Source organism: Cyanistes caeruleus, chromosome 1, assembly GCF_971803275.1.
Source record: "Cyanistes caeruleus chromosome 1, bCyaCae1.hap1.1, whole genome shotgun sequence".
NCBI lineage: Eukaryota > Metazoa > Chordata > Aves > Passeriformes > Paridae > Cyanistes > Cyanistes caeruleus.
In genome coordinates, this window is record NC_141701.1 from 128,188,891 (window position 1) to 128,199,880 (window position 10,990).

General features: G+C 45.2%; 1 protein-coding gene across 10 annotated transcripts in view; it reads right to left on the minus strand.

The window, feature by feature from the left end:
• DYNC1I1 (dynein cytoplasmic 1 intermediate chain 1) overlaps window positions 1-2,927 on the minus strand; it is a 184,100-nt gene extending 181,173 nt beyond the window's left edge. For 6 of the 10 annotated variants that reach the window (XM_086856831.1, XM_086856889.1, XM_086856851.1 and 3 more), the window contains exon 1: window positions 2,558-2,902. The gene's annotated coding sequence lies outside the window, so the exon portion shown is untranslated. Of the gene's footprint in view, window positions 1-2,557 lie in introns of all 10 variants that reach the window. The other 4 variants (XM_086856862.1, XM_086856884.1, XM_086856822.1 and 1 more) reach the window with 2 other exon arrangements.
• Between the last annotated feature and the right edge of the window lie 8,063 nt (window positions 2,928-10,990).

Consider the following 10,990-nt stretch of genomic DNA (forward strand, 5'->3'; position numbering starts at 1 on the left):
TTAAAATCTCTGTGAGAACTTAAGTTTGAGGAGCTGAAAGATACCACATGATTAACTGATTCACTAGCAGGGGTAAATGAAACTTTCAGAAACAATACTGCCTTTCTATACCCTTACTTCTTTTTCTATTTCAATCCCTTATCTTTTTCCCTTCCAGCCCATTTCACATCATTATCCAGTATCCTGCAATGGTGGTACCTCTAACACAGCCCATTAGATAGAGCAACCAGCTCTATCTAGTATTCCCCCTCTTCCTTCTTGTGGGCTGGAAAACAGAGGGCAGCAAGAAAAGCTTTTTGAAACCTGCCTTATAAAAGAAAAGAAGACCAAGGGAATGAATCTGTTAATTTATTTGAAAATAAGGCAGCTAAGTTCTTGTTGTATCGTTTAGAGTACCTACACTGAAGATGGAGGCTAAAGCAAGGCTTTTATCTACAAGAGGCATAATAGGAACCAGAAACCTGAAGTTGGAAAAATACACTGGAAAGAAAACATATTTCAATAATGAAAAAAATAGCCACTGAAAGGCATCACAAAGGAGAGCAGCTCACTGCCCTTCCTTCTATAGAAAGAGCTGGAAGGTCAGCTTCTTAATTTAAGATCTGCAGGGTACAAAATATTTCCCTGACTATTCTTTGAGTAGACAGTTTTCCAAACTTCCAGTAATTGCATGTGTAAGGTGTGGTTTATTGCTGGTCCTTTAAAGATTCCTCTCCTAAGCTGTGGATAAGGCAGCACTTCAGTTAGTGCATTTTTATGCTAGACTAATTTGAGGTAGAGGTGTTTAGAGCTGAGAGAAATCTAGCCAAAATCTAGAGAAATCTAGAAATCCAACTCTAAACCATCTTTTGGCCCTCAGAAGTCTCACTTATCAAGGAAGATGATGGCAAGTCCCAATTTTCAAAACAGTCTGTTCACAGAAAAGGCCCAGAAGGGACAACACATTTTGTATTTTTATGGACTATAAATGGTTGATTTTGGGAAAATAAAATAAGAGGATGGGCAATGAGCACTCTCATGGGGAGAAGACCTGGATGGGGAGAAGACCTGGATGCAGCCCCAAGGTTTGTGTGGAAGAAACCCATTCTTGCAGAAAAATGCTGCAGAGAAATTATAAAAGGAATTTTAGCTGCCTTCACTAAATACAGACAACGTTGCTAGAGATGCCATCTCAAATGAAAATAAAAACAAAAAACAAGCAAAAAAAAGAGTTTAAAATAATCAGCATGGCAAACATATAACTTTTCCCCCTTAACTTAGCAAGAACAAATGAGGCACCTCAACAAAGCACATTGGTAGTAATAGAAAGTAAATTCCCCAATTGCTCTGATAATACCATCTATCAGGAGACAGGCAGTCCTGGGACCTGGGATTTCCATTCTGAAAGAGGTTTTGCAGTCCCGTGCTTCAAGCTGTTTAGTGCAATTTCCAGTGTAATTTAAAGTCCTCCTGCAGAAGCAAAGCACTGACAAAACCCAGTATGTCAGGATAAATTTCCAGGTGCAAGTGCCAAAGTCATGTGCCAACTTCATGTCAGGTCCTTCCGTCTCGTGCCCTCTATACCATCATCAGGCTAGATTGCTTGGTCTGCCAAGAAGCTTTATGTTATATGCATTTATAGCCCAAATCTGTACTTTCTGTCAATGGCAATATTGACAGAAAAACAAACTTTGTTCCAGTCCATAAAACGGGGGCTTTGTCTGGGAAGTCTGGGGCCTTATGTTTTCTGCAGACTGTGGGGGATTCCCAGCATGATGTAACTGTAGTAACATCCTTTTGAAAATCTATTTCACTGGACTACCAGTGAAAAAAGGCCTCTGGCTGACTCCCTCCTTCTCTCACCATTTTAGTCAATTACCTTAAGAAGGGGGAAAGATCTATTTACTGTCCGCTGTCGTCCTGGACTCGAGTAAACCCACTACCGCTCACGCTGTGTGAACAATTATGGATGAAAAACTTTTACCACCTCCTTTTGCTTTAAGCTGTTCGGCGCTCAGGCACCAGCCTGCGGTCGCTACTCGCAGCCGGGGCCGAGAGGCGCCCCAGGGACCGGAGCAGGTGCCGAGGCCGGCGAGGCTCGCTCACCGCAGCCCTCCCGCCGACGAGCGGCCCGGCCGCCAGAGCCCACCCGCGCCGAGGGCCGGCCGGCTCCCGCGGGGATGCCCGCAAGCCCAGCCGGGGATGCCCGCAAGCCCAGCCGGGGATGCCCGCAAGCCCAGCCGGGGATGCCCGCTCGCCCAGCCGGGGATGCCCGCAAGCCCAGCCGGGGATGCCCGCAAGCCCAGCCGGGGATGCCCGCAAGCCCAGCCGGGGATGCCCGCAAGCCCAGCCGGGGATGCCCGCAAGCCCAGCCGGGGATGCCCGCAAGCCCAGCCCGGCCGCCTGCCCGGGGAGCGCCTCCGGCGGCCGCACCAGGCTCCGCGGCCGCTGCGCATCCCGCGGAGGGGCTCCCTCCCCGCTGCTCCGCAGGGAGCGCCGGGCCCCACGGGCAGCCCCCGCTGGCCCCTCCGGTTCGGCCCCGCCGCGTCCCGGCCCCGCCGCCCCGCGGGTGCCTCACCTCCGCCGGCACCCGGGAGATGCGGAGCGGCTCCCGGCGCCTTGCAGCCCTCAGCGAGCCCTCGCCGCCGGGGGAGGAGAGGGATACCCCGCTGACTGAAGGGCTGCTGCCAGTAGCTGCGCCCAGCCGAGCCGAGCCGAGCCGAGCCGAGCCGAGCCGAGCCGAGCCGAGCCCAGCCGAGCCGCCCTCCGCTGCGGCAGGACCGCCGCCGCCGGCTGAATATGCTGTCTCACGGTGGACAAGCTCCTCCCGAGAGCTGCTGCTGCCGCTCTCCTCCTCCTCCTCCCTCCTCCTCCTCCGCCCGCTCGCCCCGGTAGCGACACCCCCGCCACCGCCCGTGGGAGCGGGGCGGGGCCGCGGGGGCGCGGGCAGGTGGCGGCGGAGGGGCCGGCTCAGCGTCCCCGCCCGGCCCCCCAGCAACTCCGGCCTCAAGTGCGCTCGCTCGGCTCCTCCGTGCTCCCCTCGCTGTCACCCCCACAGCGGCGCAGCCTTCGGCTCGGGAGCAGCCGAGCCGGCAGCCGAGCGGCTGGTCAACACAACACCGGCTTCACAATCGACAGCCCAGGCAGCATCCACCGCCACCTCCGCAGCATCCCTGACAGCATCCCGTGGCAGCAGCCTTCAGCCCCACGACAGCTGAGGCAGCATCCCCACACCATCCTCACGGCAGCAGCTGGCAGCCCCACAGCGGCTTTAGGCGTCACTCTAAGCTGCCTAGGACATCCCCCGCAGTCAGCCTCACCATCACCCCCACGGCAGCCTGGCCATCAGCCCCATAGCTCCCTGGTCAACTGCCATGGCACCAGGCTCCTGCTTAGTCCTGTCCCTTTCTGGAAGAACAGGGAGAGCTCCAGAACAGATGAACGAGACCAAGCTTTCATTGTTAAACAAGGACAAGACTGTCCAAAGGCAGAGGGATTTTTGTCCCTGCTTCCTCTCACCACTCATGGGGACAGGTACCAGACAGGAGGACCAGACTTCTAGCATTGCCCCTGCTTCTCTCCACACACTGACATATCCATCTGCTGGGAGAGAGATGCCAAGCAGAGCTGTTGGGGATATTCCATGTTCCTGCAAAATAGCACCCACTTCCAGTGTAGATCAGTCAGCTTCCCTCTCCGTCATTGCACACAGGTATGTTGCCCCACATGGGGAAAACATGTACCCTTTGGTACTGTGGTTCTTTAAAGATTTGAAGTCCTGGACATATGGCTCACTGTTGTCCATCCCTCTGGTCTAAGAGAGCAGGAAAGGTACCCTCCAGACCCCTGTCCCCAGAGCCTAATCTCTTGTTTTCTTTTGGTGGAAAACACTTATTCCAGCCACTGTCACTGGAGGTCTAGGGCCTGTCCTGGGAAGAGTGAGGTACACTGAGCCCTCTGAACAGCCATAAAGGGATTCACATCACCTCCAGTTCCTGCCAGATCCAGACAGATTGCACCTCTCCAGGAGATAAAAAATCCTGAAGAGGAACAAAAGCCTCCATTGCTGGTGAGGATACAGTGATGAAGTAACAGTTCCTCAATTTAATTGGAATTGAATTGGGAAAGAATACTCTTTTGCTCCCCTGTGAAAGTCGTTAAAGAGCAACATCTTCTGCTTCTGCAGGTTGGAGCACGTAGAAAACCAGCGGTTTTAAATGCACAATTTGAAAAGTTTTGTGTTTGGGGCTTTTGGTTTGCAACTCTTCATTAAAACAAGGCCCATCCAATATCAGTCAACCAAAACTGAACTTCAGAAACTGATTTTTGCTTTTGAAAGTGTTGGAGTGTTGGCCTTCCCTTTAACATAAATGCCACAGGGTTTGTTTAGGTTCCTTTGAATTGCGTGTCACTTGCAAATTGCCTGCAAACTCAGCGGATTGCTTTAAATTATTCCTGACCTAAGAGGGCCTTGGAGTCATTTAGTATTCCTGAATCGATAGATGAGACTGGGTCTCCATGGGGCCTGATGAGATCCTGCTACTGTCAACGTGCTGTCCTATCCATATATAACCATTATGCCATGGTATCACACACATACCATGACATCACTGTGTATGATGATACCAGGCATACTAAAATATGTCATAAATGGGTTTCCAGAGATTGTTTAGCCCATTTTTTTGTTACAAAGTAATGGTATCTTGTGTTTTAATTGCATGAGATGTTTCTTTAAAAAAATCCTGTAAACCCCAGTTCAATGGGACACAATTTTGATATCTATTACATTCACATTTGCCAGAGGTGAAGTATAAAAATAAAGGATGGAAATGTATGTGTCAAGGAAAAATTGTTTAAAAATCCTCATCAAACATAATGAGAGATTCAGTAAAACTATTATTAAAAAACAGGCAATTGTATAGAGAGGAGCTCAGAAATAACCAAAGTGGCCAGGGTAGTATATTAAAAACACACAAATTTCTCCTCAGAATCAACCATTGTAAAGAAATCTCCAAGGAAATTTGGAGAGAAGCAATCCTAGGTAGTATAGGTTACATGCTCCTACAAATAACAACCTCCAGGAACTCAAGAAAAAAATTATGAGCAGCCCAGTTAAGGAGGTCTCTGAAGGAATAACAAATTTCCCCACAAGTGATGTTCTGTCCTCTTTGACCTCAGTCTCACCATTGTCTTTTCTAATCTTCCACAGCAAAAGATCTCACCATTTTTGTGGATTTCTTGCTTTAGGCATGCAAATTCTGTTGTCACTAATTTTAGAAGGAATAAAATCTTCATACACCAAGAAGATATGTTTATATTCACTTTTCAGAAAAAAATTATGATCAATGATGTCTTTGTAACTTCTTTTAATGAAAAATATCCAGTCATTTCAGTATACCCCACTAACATTACATTTTCCCATTAAACACAAATCTATAATATTATCCAACTCAATATAGTCTTCTAGTAGCATTATCTGATTACATATATCTTAATCATCAGGTGAATGTGCAGTAGCAGAGAGTTAGGATTATTTTCAAAACTTTTATGTTCTCATTCTGAGTTCAGAAGGTGGTTATTGTAGCCCCAGATTGCTTTATGAGAACAACAGAGGGCAAACTGGTCAGCAATTACAGATGTCTGACAAGCTGCCTTCCCTGCAGCAGAGGTCAGTTGTACATGGACACACAGCCACCACGCTGTCATCTGAAGAGAAATCAAAGATTAAGGGAAAGTCTGAGGTCCATCACAGACCATGCATTGAGTTGAGAAAGGCTATTGTCAAAATTCCAAAAATTAATTGTTTTCCTGTCTCCCTTCTTCTAGCTTACACATGTAAAATGTAGAGGTTTCCGTGCACATTAATAAGTGCAATATGTGGTTAATTGCTAGATTGGAAAAGTTCAAGGAAAAACAACTTGACATGCTTTCTTTTTGAAGTTACTTTATATGGAGTTGTTCACATTTAAGTTATTAATGAAGATGGGTATGAGTTGCTCTGGCAAATGAATAACTGTTTATGATGCAACATAAGATAAATAATTAGCAATAATTAGTAGTGCATTGCATTTCCCTGCCTTAGGCACCAGAAACTCCTACATCACAGCAGGCATTAATAAATGAGAAAACCCTCTAGGAAGTTTGTGCCACTTGAAGATTAAAAATTAATTTCAAAGCAGACATTTCTAAGGCTTAGTGAAAATGGCAGCATATTTTAGACACTTTGCATGGTAGGCATCACCTAGGCTTGGCAAATAACAGAGGATGTTACAAAATGCCTTCCAGTTTTACAAAAGCAATGATTTAAACAAAGGATCAAAAGGCAGCATGAAAGCAAAATTTAGAATAAGTGAGGAATATCACTTCTGAAGTCAGGTTTACTGTTACAGCAGTAAAGTCACGATGGGCACTATTCCACATGGCTTCAGAAATCTTTCATTCACAAGTGAACTAGTTAGTTACTCATGTAAGAAATGCATGGGTGGTTGCTCAGTTAAAAAAAAAAAAAAAGTTAATAAGAAAGTATTAGAAGACATTTTTTACTGTTTGCTGAAATCAGTTAGATCTCCAGGCAGATCACTGAGTTGAAATTACTGCAAGTCTGAATATCCACAATACATTCGAGTCACTAATAATTCCTCTGTCAATTGATTTCCTATTGGTAGATTTCAAGCACCAAGATCCTTGCCAAACACATGTACAAAGCCAAAAAAAACCCCACATATCTTAAAAAGGATAAATTCTTCCTCAGAAAAAAAAAAAAATCGATAATAAGAGATAATGTATATCAGTAGAAGGTAAAGTGAAATGGGCTTGGGGCAGTACTGGACAGTTTAGGGAACACAGACTCTGAAAAGCTCTCTTAAATACCAGCTACACAGTTGTCTCCATTCACCTCTGTTTCAAATTCCTGAGAACTCAATAGTTTTGTTGAAGGGGACAAAAGAAATATCTGAGTTTACAGAATTACCAGCAGCACCCAGCAATTATTGCTCTTTTTTTATTAGAAGTTTGTCTCATTTCCCCACACTATCTTTGATGCTTGATTTAAAACAACAACAATTTGTATTTTTGCAAACACCAAAGGATGCTACTCCTTTATAGGATTCCTGAGACCTCCCAAATATTAACTTGAAGCTTAGCTTTACCAGAATTAAAATCAGCAGTACACACAAGGTGATGCATGAATTTCATACACCATGAAAATGTATTAAAATGTATGAAAGCAGGTAAGTGCTATTTTTGACAACAAATTGAACCTTATGGCAAATTATTCATACAATTGAAAGTAGAAATGCATTATGCAGAGAAGATTCTAAAGGAAAGTATTTATCTAAAATGTCTCTTTGAAATGTCCCTTATTTTTCATACTTTGTTCTGCCCAAGACAGTCATCTTTGTTCACCTTCTCATTATGCCTTAACCATGAACTGGATGGAGTAATTGGTATGAATTAATAGAAAATTCTGGCCTTAATGTTCTATCTAGAGACACAACAACGGTAGGTGCTAATTACAGTAATGATCTGTATCTTTGTAGAAGTGCCTATCAAGGTGTCAGTGCACAATGACAGTTTTCAAGCAGTGTCCTAGTCATGAGTTTATGCTGCAGTGTTAGAAAACCACTTACCTGGGGCCTGAGGCCTCCAGCCCCAGCCATGGCTTCTATTTTTTAACCATGCTCTTCTCATACATAACCACTGCTTATTGACAAATATGTCTGTAATTTTTATTTTCTCTCACCCTTATTTTTCCTGACTTAAAGTCTCCTGATAAGGATAAGCAGCTATGTTTGCCTGGAGGCCTGGATGACACTCACAGAGGGAAGATGAAAGCAGCAGCAGAGAAATATAACAGTTTAATCTTCTTAAAAGGGGATAGCTGATAAAGCAGTTCTGGGGTGGGCTTGTTCCACTGCTTCAAAGTGCTGTTTGGTTAAGGGAATTTATCATTGCACTGTGTGAGCATGATTATTTCAGCATTGCTTCTGATCCCAAATAGCTGTCATTGCATAGAGTTGTAGATGGGTATGTTTTTTTTCTCATTGAAATCTAAAAATAAATACTGGAGGAGTTGGGGAAAAATTCTATTGAATGCTATGAGCTTTCAGACATGGCAACCATCGTAACAAGGAAGCCTAAGGGAAAAGATATGGTAGCACAGACTGTTCCACCAAGACAAGGCAAACTAAAATTCAGCAGACAAGTGGTCTTCATACACAGGCTTTTAGAAAATCAAATCAATTATACATTTAGTCCAGAGGAAGGAGACTGCTTCCACACAGCCAAAATGAACAGGACTGCTTAGCATGACCTGAAATGAGCTATCTATCCTCTCTTCTCAGTAGAAGAGGGTGCTGCATGTGTGGCATACAGCAGGTAAGGTGATTTGGAATTCCTCAGCTCACAGGACATTGAGATTATGAATTGGAACTGAAAGTAGGCAAGCATCCAGTGTAAGTTCAGATATTGTGGTGCATGACAATGATTCACATTGACTTCCCCACAATTTTTAACACACCCATGTCCTGAATGGGATGTCTGTGCTTGGTAGGCAGCACAACTCCAACATTTTTGCTTTGAAGGATGCCTACGTCACTGTCATGTACATACAGATAACTCATCACCACTAAGCCTTGTTATGTAGACATTTCATGCCCTGGGCCATTCTCAAGGACTGCCTACCTGCTCTCTCCAGGTGTGACAGAACAATGTCTGCACCAAAAGCATCTCTAGAATGAAGTTCCAGGGATAAGACTGAACCTTATCCACTGGGAATAAAATCTGCCCCACTCTTCTTAACTGGGTGAAGACTAGTGAAGACTGCAGAAGAGATGGAGGCAGAAGGCTTACTTAGGAAATTGTACACTACATGGTTATAAAGCCAGTGACAGAGTAAATAGTGATTAGGGAGACTTTGGGCCTGGGATAAACTTTAGGTCTGGACAGGGGCAGAACAAGCAGCTCTGCAAGATATAGGCAAGGGTCCAAAAGTTATAGGCCTGAAGATCTGGGGGGGTCTGAAAGTGATTGTGGCACCTGCCTTATCTACTTGGATTGTAGTAGAGGAACTCACCCCTAAGCCTTTTAAGGAGGAAAGGTCTGGCAGCTGTTGCAGAGGCTGAGGTGACAGTAGCTCCAGGGGTGGTTCTCTGTGAATAAATGACAGCATTCACAGCACAATCATTCCCTGAGTGGTAAAGGGAGAGGTGGTGAATGTCAAAGATGTTGCTGCTGTGATGTCAAGTTTAGATGTCAATCTAGTACAGCCCAGATGATGTTGAGACAGAAATGGAAGGAGGAAAGATGCTATGTCTGTACTTCTGTATGAAAAAAAAATGGAAGTATCTGCCTAAAATTCATAGTCCCAAGCAGTGGCAACTTGTCTTACCTTTGGGGCTGTGATCATCAAGCACAGCAGGGCATCACTTGAATTCTGGCTTTCCTTCTGCACATCAGCTTGACAGAGTTCATTATTTGGAGAGCTGGGATAGTAACTGACAGTGGGAAATACATCCATGACAAATTACACAGAACAGTGCTCTGCAGTGCCTAAGAGCCTCAACAATTTGTTGTGGAATAGTTGCTGTTCTCTGGAGTACATTGAGCATCTTTAGAAAACAGCCCAAAATATGAAGCACTTGATTGAGAAGATAAGATCAAGGTAATGCTAGAAGAATAGTTATTTTTCTGGAAAGTTGTATGCTAGAAGTGATGAGCTACAGTGGAGACTAGGGAGAGAAGGGGGGTCGAGGTTGGTGTTCCTAAGTCTCTCTGACTTCCTAGGATGCTAAAAGTGGTCAGAATCTGCGGTAGTCAAATCATCTAGGTGCCCATCCACAGACCATATTCCCATGTAGCCTGTGAAGCATCTGGCAATGGCCTGCAGAAAGAAAGGAAGAATGTATAATCTGGTGAGAAGAGAAGTGCTGTGTGTTGGCTTGGTGGTATCTCAGTGATGAGCAATCAGTAATGTCATTAGTAGACACCTTGTGTCTGCATTGATATCTTACTGCCTATCTTGCTGGATGCAAAGAGCTGTGTTAAGTGACTTTAAGTGACTTGTTTCTTGCCCTATGAATTTACTCCCTCACTGCAGCAAGTGTCCCATCCCAGATTCATCTGTGTGCAGACAGCTGCAGAGTGGAGCATCAGTCAGATGTCATCTGAAAACCCATGGGCTCACATTCCTTATGGGACCATGTGAGCACAGCACAGGGCATGTGACAATCCCCAAACTGTCTGTCTGTTCATGATACCCAGTGTGAAGGTGTGAAGGAGAAAAGTGAGTTCTTGCCAGAGTTATGTCATCTCAGAGGCCCCTCACAACACTGTTGACCTCCTGGAAAGGGTTGTTTCCTTGGGGAGGAGGCAGAAGCCATGCTTTGGAGTAGCTAAGACAGGCACTGATTTTACACATGCACACTGTTTGACCTGCTTACAGCAAAGCAATTTAGCATCATCCATCAGAGCTGCCACAGAGTTGCCATGAGTCTAATTTGCTTTATGGTGCCAAGAGTCTGAGGAAAGCATGAAAGAAAGACTTCAACACAAACTTAGGATTACATTTTTCTCATGAAAATTGTCTATCATCAGAAAAATCTGTCAGTGCTGTCTTGACTCTTGTGCAGTATTTGTCCAAGGAACTGCTGTGCCTTGCTGCGAGCCTGTCCTACCCCAGCCATTCCTAAGATAAAGTATTTCTTCTTGACATATTATCAGCAGAAGGTAGTGACTGGCTGAGGTGTGGGAATTGTCCACTTGAGGCTGGAGATCTGCTGTCTCTAGTAATGCTGCTGCCTGCCAGCCCTGCAGTGATGCTGGCATTTCTGGGACCTTCTGTTACAAGGAGAGGGTCTCACTGTTGGCAAAGAACTTGGGCTTCCAAGGTCTTTTTGTTGCAGGAGAGCTATGTATGCTACCTAGGAGAGGGGTCTCTCAGAGCTGCCCTGCAGCCACCTTGGCAAGCAGCTCAGGGATGCTGGAGCACTGAACAGCTCCACCTGCAGCCTTC